Consider the following 14689-nt stretch of genomic DNA (forward strand, 5'->3'; position numbering starts at 1 on the left):
CTCGGCGACGGAGATGGTGTCGGATCCCAAGGGCAGGCACCCCCCCCCCGGGCCGGGCGCCGCATGCTGGGGGCGCGTGGCTGACTCCGCTTCACCCTCACGTCGCTCAGCCCCGAGACTCCAGCCCCTCCCGAGTCAGAGACGACGGGGTCTGAGAAAAACTCTGACAAACAGCAAGTTTCTCTCGTAGCCAAGTGCTGCCTCAGCAAAACTGTGCGCATTTGAGCACAAGACTGCCAGTCTTGAGGATGTCTCCTCATCCGAGCCAGGTCCCCAGCGCGTGGCACAGCCGTCCGCAGCCCCCACCCCGGCCTCAGGGGGGGCGCCCCACCGTGATCCACTGCTTCTGCTAACCCTGTAACGCTGCCTTGCTGTGTCCCCACCAGCGATGTCACGCGGAGGGTGTCTGTGCGGCTGTAGTTAAATGTTTCTTTAGAGCCGTGTTTTGTGTTGGCATAAACAGACCGTGTTTGGTTGGTGTGTTTGGGGAGGAGACTTGTCAGGAAAGAGGACGAGAGAAGCTGAGGGAAGGGGCCTCTTTGTGAGCGGGGTCCTTGCTTGCTCTTCTTAGAAAAATTAAGGTAAAATTCGCGAAGATGAAATAACCATTTTAAAGCAGACAGTTCAGCATTTGGCACGCTCACTGTGCTGTATGACCACCACCTCTGTCTCATCGTGAAATACTTTTGCCCCCCAGAAGCAAACCCTGCACCCCCCTCGCCGCCCCCCCGTAACCACTGTGCGTTGCGCCTCTGTGGCTCTGTGTTCTGCACGTTTTACACACGTGAAACCCACCAAGTATCACAGTTCAAGGTTTGTCCACACCATGGAATTTATCAGAAATTTGTTCCTTTTATGGCCGAATACCTTCCCCACCGTATGACAGCCCACAGTCTACCCACCCCCTCGATGTCCAGGGACACCTGGGTTGTGTCCCCACTGGTCTGCCATGAGCTGTCCTGTGCAAGTCCTCGTTCGAGTCCCCGTGTTCCAGGCTGTCCCTCCACGCAGCGCCGCTGGGGAGCACCGTAACCGTGTGTGTGACTGAGCTGCTTCTTCCCCACTGTCCGAATCATGCAACCCCGAGACAGACACGAGATCGCTAACCTAATGTGGAATCACACATGGGAAGCACATCATTTATGTAATTCCTCACGTGAGAAGAATTAAGTTAGCGACCGGACGACCCAGGGCTCCTCTGCACCAGGCAGAGAGCAGCTCTGCCCCGCTGGGCCACGCGGCTGGCTGACCCGTGCCAACAGAGCCCGGTCACGCAGCCTTTCTCTACTTCGTACGCACGAGTTAAAGCAGCGGGCAAAGAGCCGGGGCGAAGACCTTCGCTGCTGTGCGTGGTGGGCGCAGGGAGCCGGTCGGGGGGCAGAGCCACGCGGCTGCACCACCTTCGCACGGTGGCCGCTTCCACGTGTCCGTGCTGCCTGTGGCCAAACGCCTCGGCCTCCGGACAGCGGCAGCGTCGGAGCGGGGCGGCCGCCTCCTGAAAAGAGCAGAATCGCCAGAGCCCTGCTGTGCCCGGCAGCTGCTCGTCTTTTTCCCAAAAAGAAGGAGGAAAAGTACTGATGACGAGACTGTTTCGGAGGGAAGTGTGAGTCACGGACGGGAAGAGGGGACGGCTGTCCTCCGCCCCTCCTGAGGTTCCCGCTGCGTCCGGGCCTGGGTGCAGACCCGTCCCCACGGCCGGTTACCCAGCCGTTCTCGCTGCAAAGTCTGCCCCTGTCCACACGCCCCTGCCCACTCGCCGCCTCCGGATTCGGTCCGAAGGGCCTGCCAGCTCCAAGGCCTCCCTCCTCCGCTCCCGCCGTTGCGCCTGGTCCTGCTCGGTGAACGCCTTCCTTCCCCGTCGGCTACGCTGCTGTCACGTTGCTTTAAAGAGTGAGTCGTCTGTAAGAGGAGTAAACGAGGCCCCACATTGCCCCCGTGCAGCTCGTCCCCGCGCCGGCCAGCACCACAGGCAGGGGTCAGGCCCTCTTGCCGCACCTTTCGCCATGCAGGTCTGGCAGCGGGAGTTATTGCAGCTTCTGCGTGTGTGAAAATGCTTTTATTTTATGTTTTTTAACTTTTATTTTAAAATAATCACAGATTCGCTACAAGTTGCCAAAAAAATATATACACAGAGGCCCCAGTGAACCTTTGCTTTTCCCCACACACAGGAAATGGACCCTGGTGCAACTTACAAATGTCATTCGGGTTCCATGAATTTGACTTGCACATACATGTGGACACGCGTGTGTGGTTCCGCACAGTGACCACGGTGGGGATCCACGTGTCCAGCACGAGCACGGAGGCAGAGGTGCTCCGTCAGGCTGCCCGGGCACGCACGGCCCCGCCCCACACCCGGGGCCCCACGGCGGCAGTGTGGTCGTTCCCCACCAGCGACTCGCACGGCCGGGGCCCACAGCGAGTGCCACCACGGGTCACGGTGTGGGGGGTGCACCGCAGCTCATTCCGGCCGTAGCTCGGCTGGGCCCGCAGTAACCCTGGACTTCAGTCTGTGGAGCCCTTCACCCCCTGAAGGACACCTGGGGTCCCCAGGTTCTTTTCTTTGTTTTGCTGCAAAAAGCTCTATTGTTTCTCCTTGGTCCTGGCCTGGGAGAGGCTTCAGACTGGTTGAAAGGCTGCCCAGTGGCTGCGGGGAGAGGCTCTGCAGGAGCCAGGCCCCAGGGGCTGCACGGGGCCCCCGGAAGGCCTCTGCGCTCCACAGGCTCTTGGTCGTGCTTAAGGGGGAGCCTTTCCAGGACACACCTGCCCAGCCTGGCCGGGGCTGCCAGCCCGGGAGCCAAGCCAGGTGTCGCCCATCTTCACCTGCTCACCCAGGAAGCAGCTCTCCAGGAAGTCGCGGAGCTGAGGGGCCGGGCAGGCAGAACCAGGGGTTGCAGGTCCACAGGGCAGGTTCTTATCCAGGACCAGGCGGGCTCCCTGCTGTTCTGAGAGTCACTCCCTCCTCTTGAGGCCGCTCCCACACACCCTGGGAGAGAACCCAGCCACGTGCGCTGGTTTTGCAGCTTTCAGAGACGCTCGGTGCCCTCGCTCTCCTTCTCGGCCACCTCGTGGAAGAAGCGGCCCAGGCTCCGCAGAGCCCCCGCATCCCGGTCACCGAAGGAGAAGCCCAGAGCAGGTGGGTGTGGGAGCCTGCGGGTGCAGGTTGGCCAGGCGGCCCACGGCCTGCACCGGGGCGGAGTGGTTCCGACGAATCTGGGAGCTCACGCTTGCTCGGCAGTGAGCAGTTATGGTCCAAAAACGGTGTCAGCTGGTCCTGGAGGCCACAGGTGGCCAGGGGTTCTGAGGTGGCAGCTGGAGGAAGGTCGGAGGCTGGAAGAGGGGGCATCCCTGGGCCGGTGCCGCCCAAACCTCATCGAAGCAGGGAACAGATTGGGGGACCACCGAGGGCACAGTCTCCCCAAGGCTTTTTGGCTGCAGTGACCATTGTGCTCATCAGTTGTCCTTTTGCATTTCGGCGAACGTAAGTGTCCGTTTTTCTGTGACCGAGGCCAGGAAGGCGCTGCTGGGTCGTGTGGTAAATGAATTTGTTTCCTGAAATGCCCACCTCTTCTCGAGTTGCTCCGCCATGTTACGCTTTTGCCAACCATGCGTGAACGGCCACTTTTTCCCTTCAGCTGTTCTGATAGGTGCGTAGTGGTGTTTTATTGCGGTTTATGTCCCTTGCCGGCCACAGTGCTGGACATTCCCGCGTGTGAAAGTCTCTTCCTGTCTTTACCCCTTTTCCAACGGATTGTTTTGTCTTGTCTTTTTGTTTTTCATCAGCTTTCAAATACATTTTATGGGTTATGCCATTACAGTTGTCCCATTTCCCCCCTTCACTCCCCTCCACCCTGCACACCCCCTCCCACCCACATTCCCCCCTTTAGCTCATGTCCGTGCGTCGTACATCTTGAGTCCCCTGTCAGATGTGTGGTTTGCAAACATTTCCTCCCAGTCTGTGGCTTATCGGCCGTGGAACAGGATCTTGGGGAAAGAAAAGCTGATTTTGACGAGGCCCAGTCTGTTGGTTTGTTGTTTTATAGGCTGTGCTCTGGGGGTTGAGCCTGAGCGCTTTACCCAGCCCTAGTCTGGAGGAGTTCCTTTTGCATTTTTTCCTAAATATTTTTTAGGTTTGTGTTTTGACATTTAAGTCACGATCCATTTTGTCTAAGTAAATTTTTTGTCTAAGGTGTGAAACTTGGGTTTGGCTTCACCCCCTCCCTCCAGGCCCCCCAACATTGCATTTCTGCTTTGAGCACCTGGTGGGACCCTCCACCGGCCCCCGCTGCCCCGGTGCTGCGTCTGGGAGTCTTGACATGGTCTCTAGTGGGTCTTCCCACTGCTCCGTTGAATAAGGCGGGCGAGGCGGGCACCTGGGCTTGCTCCCGTTCGAAGAGGCAGAGCGCTCACTTTGTCCCGTTAAGTGCGCTGTGAGCGGCGGGGCTCTGCAGGTGCCCCCCACTGAGCTGAGGGAGTTCCCCTCAGACAGGTGACAGGTGACAGGTTTTGTCCATGCAATGATATGATATGATTTTTCTTCTTCAACCTGAGGTATGGTTTATGTTCACTTTCATTTTTTAAGAACTTAGTGCTTTTTTCCAAAAAAGACTTTATTACTTATTTTTAGAGAGAGGAAGGGAGGAGAAAGGGGGAGAGAAACATTGATGTGAGGGAGACACACTAATCTGGTGCCCCTTGCACTCTCCCCAACCTGGTCCCTGTGCCCTGACCAGGAATCAAACCCGAGGTCTTTGGTTTCCAGGATGGTGCTCCAACCAACTGAGCCACACCAGTCAGGGCCAATGTCATTTTTGAAAGATGTTTTCACGGCTCCACATGCAGAGCACGGGCTTTTCTGAGGGCCCGAGAGCCTTCCCTCTGTCACTCGTCTGAAGCAATTCGATTATGTAATTTGGTGTAATTCTCCTCTTGTCTCAAGAGGTTTGTCGAGCCTCAAAAACCAGTGGGTTTATGACTTCCATCAAATGTGGAAAAGTTGAGCTGTGATCGCCTCCTCCCACGGTTCTGCTGCTTCTGCAGGGACAGAGCCACACACACGGGCGGGGGGGGGGGCCCGGGCAGGCCGAGAGTTGCGGGCACATGAAACAGGCGATTCTGGCGCTGTTACTTACTAATGATCGCGTTGTTTTCCACACGAACAATGGAAACCCTCCTCCTGCCACACCCCGTGTATCGGGCTGTGCTGATCGGCCCGCAGCTGTTATTTCAGACCCCCCCCGCCCTGTTTTGCGTAGTCTCTAGTGCTGTGCATTCACGCTCAGTGGTCTGTCTTCTCCGCAGCGTGACCTCTGCCGTTAATGTAGACAGCTCCAACACCGGAGCTGTCGGCTCTAGCTAGGGGTTGGCTTGGCTTGGCTTTTAATGTCTCATGTCTGCCTTTCCTCTAACTTCCTCGACGGGTGGAAGAGCAGCACAGTAACCGTTTCAATACCTGTGTCTGCGGTCGTGTCGGCCACTTCATTGTAGGAGGTTCGGGTGCGTTTTCTTCATTGCATTATGGGTCATCCCCTGCTACTGTTCTCCAGGCCGGTGGATGTTCGGCCGGATGTCAGACACTGTGAATTTCACCTCCCTGAGAGGAGGGTCTGCTCCGTGACCTTGTCCGGGTCTGGGCATTGTTCTGGGACGCAGCTAAGTCCCTTGGAAAGTGTTCCAATGTCGGGCCGTCCTAGCTTTCAGGCTTTGTTAGTCAGAAACGGTGCAGCGTTTAACCTCAGACTGATTTTTCCCACCGTGTTCCCTTCTGAGCTCACAACCTGCTGCCCCTCTGGCTGGGCCTTTCACAAGGTCCAAGTGTCGGTCCCTCCAGTCCTTTCCAGTGGCTCCTCGCCAGCCTTGTGGGACCTCCCGGGGCACATGTCATCAGCACTCAAGAGCAGCCCCTGCAGACCTCCACGCTCTCCCTCCGGGCAGCCGGTCCTGCGACGGTGGCCCTGACACTTCCAGCTGCCCAGCCGCCCTGAGTTCCCGGCTGGTCTCCACGCCGCTGGGCCACCCCGGGCTCTGCCTGCTGCCGCCCCTCTGCACGGGCACCCGGTCCCCCCGCGCCCCGGCAGCGGCCACCTTGTTTGTCTCCCCTCTCAGGGATCACGGTTCTCCGTTGCCTGGTGTCTAATGTCTGACACGTGTTTTATATTTTTTTCCCATTTTTCACTTGTTTCGGTGGGAGGGTAAACCTGGTCCCTGTTAGTTCACTCGGGCTGAGAGCAGCAACCCTGATGCCTGCGTTTCCGAGCCTGTCGGAGGCCACGCTGCGGCCGCGGCAGCAGCCAATCCCCCGCTCCCCCTGCACTGAGATCACACAACAATGATGCTATTCACAGGCAGGCCGCCGTCGGGCCAGGAGAGGGCTTGCGATCACCAGCTGTGCCCTGGGGCCCCATATAATTTTAATCGGAAGGGAGAGCATCAAACAGAGCCTGCAAAACAGCTTTGGCTGCCAAATACGCTTTTTCACCTGGAGAAAGAACAAAAGAATCCTGGGGAAGAGACGGGTTTTCACAGTTTTTGACACAGCACCAGAAAGCAAAAACACGTCTGTCCGTGGGGGTGTGGGAGGGAACCTTCCCACACGGCTTGGCTGTCACTGGGACGGAAGTCTGCGCCCAGCCCCTCGATGTGGCGTCCCCCCTGGCTGCTGCCCCGAGGTGGGCTGTGCAGCCGTCATCGGGACCCGGCTCAGAGATGAGGTCACAGCCCCTCAGCGGTGCAGCTGCCTCACGGGGATAGTGCTGCGACCTCGTGCAGGGGACTGGGTGCGGGAGGTGGCGACGGCCGAAGCTCGTGGGGCTGCTGACCTCCTGTGTCTTCTGTACCCGGAGCAGCTGTCGCCCAGACGACCTTCACCAGGAACTTGAAATGACCGACGTTAATCACCTGTGCCGGGTTCAAGTTCACCCTCAGACTTCCTCGTGAGAAAGGGATCGGAAAGCAAAAGGCAAGAACGCCAGCAGTGCTCCGAGGGGACAGCTCTGAGGGCTCAGACGTCTCACCGCACGGCCGGTCTGGCGGTTCTGTCGCCGCTCGGCAGCAGAGTGCATTCCGACGCAGCCAGGCCTCGGGGCACCGGGTCCGCGGGGGCCCCTGAGAGCAGTTCTGCCCAGTGCTCGGTCCTGTCCGGACACCTCCATTGACGTGATGCGTCCAGGCGCCTGCAGAGGCTGCACCAGCCGTGGGGCCCGTGTGAGCAGCGAGGCCTGAGCCTCGGAGCGGGGGACCCGGCCCAGCCGGGATGGAGGGTCCGGGTTTCGGCTGTCTCGGGAAGCCCCAGAGTCCACACTGCACCCCCCACACCTCACGCCCTCCTCAGCTCCACGACCCTCCTTGCCAGCCCCCCTCCTGGGGGCCGGTTCAGGTGACCTCGCATCCGTCAGCTGTGGTCCCCTGGAAGGAGAGGACCTGAGCCAGGGCAGCAGGTCGGGCCCACATCTGCCCCTGTCCCTCAGCCATGTTCCTTTCTTCGGCCCCTCACCAGGCCGCCCCCGCCCGTCCCGAATGTTGGTGACAGATGGCCCAGTGTTCCCCTCGGCACGGGCTTCCTCGTTATTCTTGGAGTCAGAGCAAAGCGGTGATGGAGCAGCCCCTGAGTGCTGCTGAGCCCGTCACCCCGCCTGGAGCTTCTGTGCGGCCCGAGCTGGCTGGGGGTGGGGGCCCAGGATGGCTCCGGTGTGCGGGGGGGCCACGGTGCCAGCTGAGGGGACAGGGGTCGGGGTGAGAAGGGAGGAAACAGAGCAAATCCAGCCCCTATTATCTCACACTCCAGGCTTTAGCCTGAGCTACCAGCCGTGGCCTCGCCCTGTTTTCTGAGTTTTCTGTGTTGTCCTGTTTGACCTCACAGTGACCCAAAGCCGAGCTGGGCATGGGTCCCAGCAGGCGTCTGTGCTGTGTTAGGGGCTGTCTGGTGTGGGGCTGGGGGAGGGATCCCCGCGTGGAGGTGGTAGAGGGTTTGTCAGACACTGCCCCGCATCTGAGCCCCAGCGACGCCCCCCAGCGCCTGCCGGCCTGCAGCGGGCGGGGGGCCTCTCCGCCCCATCTGGGTCCTGATGGACCCCTGCCTGCCCACCAGTCCACTCAGTATCCACACCTGTGCTGGGGGGTCTCCACACACACCGGGCCTGGACGCCCCTGTGCCGACGCCAGCTGCGCAGTCAGCTCCCAGCCTCCCGGGCCCCCTCATGCTGGGCCCGTGGAGGCAGGAGGCCCGGGGTGGCCTGGGGTGGGATCCAGACTCCCTGGAGCCGCAGGGAAGAAAGGGGGCACCAGGGTCAGGGCTCCTGGGGCCACGCAGTGGAGCAGAGCGTGAGGCTGGAGTGCAGTGCCCCCGCCATGCCCAGCTCCACTCCTCGGCCTCGACAAGACGGCCTGACAGTCAGGCCCTGGGCCCAAGCCCTCCTCAGTCATCTTCTGCCAAGTGGCTACACCCCGGTGTGTCCGCTCACGAGGGCAATTCACTCACAAGCCAGTGAAGGGGACAGGCAGGCTCCCTGGCCAGGACCTGAGACCTCGGACTGGCTTCCCGTGCGATGCTGCGCAGTAGCTGTGTGTGCAGGTGAAGTGTCGTCCCCAGTGTCTCACGCCTGGACCGCAGGCCCCTGGCCCTGAGGGGCTGTGCCCGTGACTCAGTGGGGAGGGACGTGCTGCCGGGCACTTGCTCCCGGGAGCGGCGCTGGCGTCCGCATCTGCATCTGCAGCCGTCCCGCGTGTGTGTGCTGCGGCCGGGCAGGCTGCTGCTGCCCCCTGCCTGGGAGGAGGGGCCGGGAGCCTCCCCGGGGCTCGGGGACAGTCTTGAGTGACCTCAGGGGCTCGTGGAGGAGGTGTGGTCACAGCATTCGCAGCAGCACCTGGGAGGTGGAGAGAGCGACCAGGAAACCGTGGTCAGTCCCCCAAAGGTGGTTCGGGCTTCGTCTCGTCAACGGGAGGCCAGAAGGATGAAACCCCGAAGGTGCCCGCCGCCGGGCGGGGCTGAGTTTCTGTGGGTCCCACACCTGGGAGCCACCAGCGGTGGGGCCCAGCGCACCCGGGCGTCGGCTCGGTGACTCAGGGAAGGGCACCACCTACTGAGTCACCCCGTCTGTGTCCCCCACCTGCCCAGCCCGGGAAACCGCTCTCCCAAGGCCGGCCCCGCCCGGCCAGTATCCCTCAGAGACACAGAAGTGGCCTCGGTGGTTTGTGGAGGTGTTTGGCCTCCGTGGCAAAGACTCGACATCTAATTAAACACCCATCAGGCAACCCTGATGACCAAGACGATGAATAGATAGTTGAATAAGCCAACAGGGGAGGCAATCTGCCCCTGAGAAAGGAGGCGGGCAGAGGCCCCCCCTCAGCCCGCATCCGAGTGGCTGGGTCAGGACAGCTGGGCCCTCAGCGTGGGCCGGGCGACCCGGCAAGCCTTATTCCCGCGCCTCGCCTCTGTGCAGGCCGACGTCCTGGGCTCTGTGGCAGGTGGGACACACCCACAAGGCCACGTCGGGTTCCCTCTGTTCCTCTGGCTCCCCCTGGCCTCTCACGATGTTCCCTCCGGGCCACAGGAAGGTGCACGTGACCCAGCTCCAGTGTCACTACTGGGAGGAACAACTGGAGCCCTGCAGAATCACGCCACCCGCTCCCACGCCCACGGCAGACCTCACTCAGCGCTTGCGGCCGCAGTGGGCCCACCCACAGAGCCCAGCCGACTCCAGCCTGCCAGATAACACACGGAACAGGCCTCTGCTCGTCCACCCGAGGCTCAGGGCTCGAAGACGCTCGCGATGGGATTTGGAGCTTAGCCGGTGCAGAGGGGGCTCAGGGACGTCCAGCCTCCTAGGGGTCATGGGTCAGGCTGCCCTGCGGTGGGCTCTGTCCTGGGAGTGCCCCGAGGAACCGCGGACTCATGAGGCTGCTCCCTGGTTGTGACCTGGCTCCTCGGCCACCGGGGACGTCGGCCTCCTCGCTCAGCGAGAGGCGATGCTGGAGAGCAGGAGGCCATCTCGTCCCCAGCGGGTCTTACTCAGACTCCTGTCTGCACAGTTAGGCTTCAAGCACCTGGCGAGAAGTCAGCCTGCATCCCAAGTGTGGCCACCTTGACCTTCCAAGTCTGGGGGGCCAACCAGACAGCGGGTAGAGCCTTCATGAAACTTTCAGAAGGTGACCGGGGTAACCCCAGAAAGCTGGCCAACCTCCCCGCTAAGTGGCCTGGTTTGCCGGGACAGGGCTCTGCCCAGGCCGCCCCTCCCCGAACGGTTCCGGCCTGCGGCATCTAACTCCACCTTCTGAAGCTCTCCCAGGACCCAGGGGTATTAAAAACCGCTCTTTAAACCACACCTCGTTCATTTTTCTCCTGCTAAGGAGTCGATGGAATGCCACCTCCGACCCTCGGCCTTCACGTGACCTCGGCTGCGTTCCTGACCTGTTTCCAGGCTTGGAGTCGACTGTCCTTCTGAAGTCGCCGCGAGAGGGGGTCACACCGGGTGGGGCGTGGGGCCTTCCACACAGGGCCCCCCCATCCAGCCCCGGACACCAGCCCTTCCCCTTCCCTCCTCCTCTCTTCTTCTTTCCTCTTTCCCCTTTTTTTTTGCAAGAAGAAACTGTATTGTTTCCACTCGGTCCGTGGTGGAGGGAGCGGCTCAGGCCAGGGTGAGGCCCTGCGCCGGGAGGTCACCCGGCCCAGCCACGCGAGTGTGGTCTGCAGGGCGTGTCTGACCGCCTGGCTCGGGGGCGGTCCCAGCGGGCCACGGTGGTGGGGCTGCACGGGCGGGGTGCAGACCAGCAGGCCCGGGCACCCTGTGCCCTGCACCCGCTGGGCCAGCTCGTGGGGGACGGCCCGCACCTTCCACGTCACCACGGGGAACGGGCCCCGAGGAAGGCGGGCGGCTGACGGCAGCCTTCCTCATGCAGAGGATGAGTTTCGAGGACCCGGGGTCTCACGGGTGGTGACAACAAGCCTCCAGCCACGCCAAGGTTGTCAGCTGGGTCTAGAGGCAGGGGGCAGCTGTGACCAGAGGGGCAAGCAGGTCCCTGGGCCCTGCGCCCGCCACTGCAGCACAAGCAGGAGACAGGTCAGGGTGACCCCCGGGCACTGCAGCAAGTGACTTCCAGACCTTCTCCTCTTCCAGGTGGCACTTGAGGCCACCACCCTTCCCTTCTGTCTGATCCTGTAGGGCCAGCGGGGCCCCCACCACCCTTGACTGACCTTGGGGCTCCTGTGTCCCTGTGGCCCTGGCTGCCCTTGCACAACCAGGGGTCAGACTGGCCAGTTTCTTCCACACTCGGGGGCGATCGAACCCTTTCCTGCCTGTTGTAACTCAGGGCCTTTTGAAAACTTCAACTCTTTATTTCACATTTTTAAAAAACTATAAACACCTTAGAGCTCCCTGAAAAGTTAACTAAAAGTATTTAGACCATCAAGGTGTGAGTAAATAAAGCATAATTTTTATTCAAATGAGTGGGGTCAGGGGTTCAGTTCAATTGCATTTTCTGATTGACTCATGGTTAACTAGAAAACTTTCTTTTCCTTTTTACCTTGTTTTAAAATCTTACTAAAATTATATAGATAGATAGATAGATAGATAGATAAGTGTTCTTAGCAAGCAGACAAAAGCAAAAAAGCAGAAACGCTCATGTTCAGATTGCTAGGCCCCCGAGCAGGGCCTGGGACAAAGGGGCTCATCAGCGCTGTGGCCAGAGAGCAGGGGTCGCTCTGGGCTGGAGACGGAGCACAGGGCTGGTGGAGGAGACCTCACTGTGACTCTGGTGCCGTGCCGCCGGTCGGCCCCACAGCCGCACCCAGCAAAGCCGTGTCATCTCCCCGTGTCCGTGGCACGGGAAGCCCCGCGGCTCAGCGGGCTCCCCCCGGGCCGCACCCACTCTCTCCAGGCCGGACAGGCGGAACCCGCACCGCAGGCCGCTCGACGGCACGCAGGCCTCCCATCCCCGCTGCAGGTGGGCAGCAGCCTCGGCCATCTGGGTCTTTCCGGAAGGGCAGGTGCTGGGGGCAGAGCGGTGCCCGAGGTGATGTCGCACTTTGTAGCCTGTCTCTGAGTGACATCCTGCCCCTGTGCTCTGGTGCATCTGTGAGACGGTGGGGCCTCTGGGGACCTCTCCCGTAGTGTAATCAGAATGGTTTAGATGGAGACGGACATGTGACTTTGAGCGTCCCCAAGACCAGCCCAGCTGGAAGTCGTCTGCCCCTGCCTAGGGACTCAGCCCTTGCTCCCCGGTGACACCCGCCTGCCTGCTCTTCTCTCTTCTATCGCTCGCGTCTCCCGTCTCTGGCTGGGTGCAGACCCACCGCCTTCCACGTTTCCTTTCCGTCTGCTTCGGTGACGCCACAACTGGCCAGACCGGGAGCGAGGCCCCCACGATGACTGGGCAGTGCTGACCAGAGGGCCCTGCACAGCGCGGCCCTGTCAGCTGGTGTCCTCGCGGCCGGGACCGCCCTCGAGTCAGCTGTGATCGCTGCCGAACCTCCACCCAGTCTCTCTGCACCGTCCTGTGCAGGGGCGCCGGGACATCAGCAGCCGGTGTCACCTCTCCACCCAGCTAAACTGAAGCCAAAAGTCGCCGGAGGGGAAACAGGGCAGATGTGCGAACGGCGGGCAGCCCGCCGGCTGAGGACATCGTCCCTGAGCGCCAAGGCCCCGGCGGCCGCGCCTGGGAAAGCCTCCGACGTTTCAGGAAAGCCCTGCATGTGGGGACCTAGGCTCAGGAAGCAGACACATGTGACTGCGTCCCAGCCCCAGGCAGAGACGGGAGTAGCTCAGGCCAAGCCCTCAAGAGCTGTTGGGGGCACAAGTTCCCTGTTGCTTCCTCCTGAAACGCCACTAAAATGCCCACAAGGACGAAGGAGCCGGGGAGGAGGTGACTGTCAACAGGAAGGGAGCAGGCGGGAGAGGCAGCAGCCTGGGCTCCAAAGGGCCGGGAGCCCGCACAGAAGGGCTGCAGAGGGGCGTCCCCAAAACCGAAGCTCAGTGTGTCTGCCTGCCTGAGGGGGGTGACAGGGACCCAGTCCTCCCTCTTGGTGCTCCACCTCCCTACCAAGTGGCGCTCACCTCACAGCCCAACACGGCTGCTTCAACACCTGCGATCAAGCCCACATTTCCACCTCAGGTCCTACCAGGAGGTTGCACGCCTCATGCCCACTCAGGTGCACAGGTCGTGGCACAAAGGAGCCTGGGAAATGTACACCCTCCTCCACCCTGGGCTTGGGGACACTTTGGAGGAAGTGGGGACTAGAGGACAGTGAGGCATGATAATGATACTCTGGAGATGTTAAAAAAGAAAGAAACCCTCATCTTAAGAGGTACAAGCTGAAGTGTTTGTGGGTGAAATGGCACGTGTCACCCTGCAGTTAAAATGTTGGTAAAAATGTCAACGCCCTCTGGGGAAGGAGAGACGCCCCCGAGTGCAGCCCAAGGTGTCGGCAGAAGTCAGCAGGGACGCGCGTGTTGCCACGACCGGAGGTGAAAGCGAAAAGGAGGCTGAAGAATCGACGGTGAGAGACAGACTGCCTGGGGCGGGGGGCACCGAGAACACTCGGTGGCGGTGGGGGTGGTTTTGAGTGTAAAAACATGTCTAAGTTTATGAAAAGTGCACTCTAATAAAAACAAAAATGAAGGAAAACAATAATAAAGCAGCAGAAAAAAGTCTCGCTAAGAAAGCTTGGGGGCCCTGCTGTGTGCTCAGGGCAGAGAAATGAACAAACCGGGGGCCACGTGAGCCCCCCCGCACCCACCCGGGTGGGCCTCCCGCCGGCCGGGCGCCCGTCCCCGTGCACTGCCTGGTTCCTGGAGGGGCGGCGGCCTGCCTGGCTGGGCGGCGCCCCCACACTGTCAGCACCGCGCTCTGGACATTCGATACCTCAGGAGCGAGAAGGAGTCCGAGAGCTTTAACCCCTAAATGCTTACGACTTTAAAACGGGATCTGGCAAATGATTAAACTGAATTGCAGACCTAATTGCTTTCACTTAAAATAATATTAAAGCAAATGTGCGACTGTGTTTACCTTGGAGGAACACCACCTTCAGCAGCACGGCCCTGCCTGGTGTCTCCCCAGAGAGGGCCTTACCCTGCAGACTGCCCGTGCCCAACTCCCGAAAAGCGAGGTCCTCGGTGTTTGTGAACATTAGGCGTGTTTTTAAATGGAGCAAATGGCTACTTTGGGGAGCGGCTCACCCCGATCCCTGCCTTCAGCCCTGAAAGCAAACCACCCTGCTGGGAGAGGGGAGAGTGGGGGGGCTCACACTTTGTCAAAGTGGCCAAATGCCACGTGAGCTGTGGGTCAGGGTCCCCCTGGGGCCCGGGGCTCTGGGTGCCAGAGTCGGAAACCATGACTCAGAGGGGCCTCCAGCCCTGGGCGCCGCTCCAGGCGGCAGCGGCAGGGGCGGCAGCGGAAGCAGCAGCAGCAGCAGGCGTCTCTGCACAGGCCTTGGCGGCGGGACGGGTGCTGTGTGCATTGCCGGGCACAGAGCAGGCTCGGGGACGCCTGGAAGCAGTGGCCGTGCTGGGCCCAAAGGTCGAGATGGAGAAGCCTCTGGAAGAGCCCACGGCCACAGGGAGAGCCGCCGCGTGGGCCGCCTTGGAAGGAGCTGGAGGAGAGAAGCGGTGACAGACGCAGCAGCACCCCGCTCTCCAGGGTCTGGGTTCACGCCCAAACTGATCTTCGCTCGGAGTCTCCAGAACAGCTGTTCACACCGCGA

The sequence above is a fragment of the Artibeus jamaicensis genome, unplaced genomic scaffold (assembly GCF_021234435.1).
Source record: "Artibeus jamaicensis isolate MK-2021 breed Jamaican fruit bat unplaced genomic scaffold, CSHL_Jam_final contig_354, whole genome shotgun sequence".
Taxonomy (NCBI): Eukaryota; Metazoa; Chordata; class Mammalia; order Chiroptera; family Phyllostomidae; genus Artibeus; species Artibeus jamaicensis.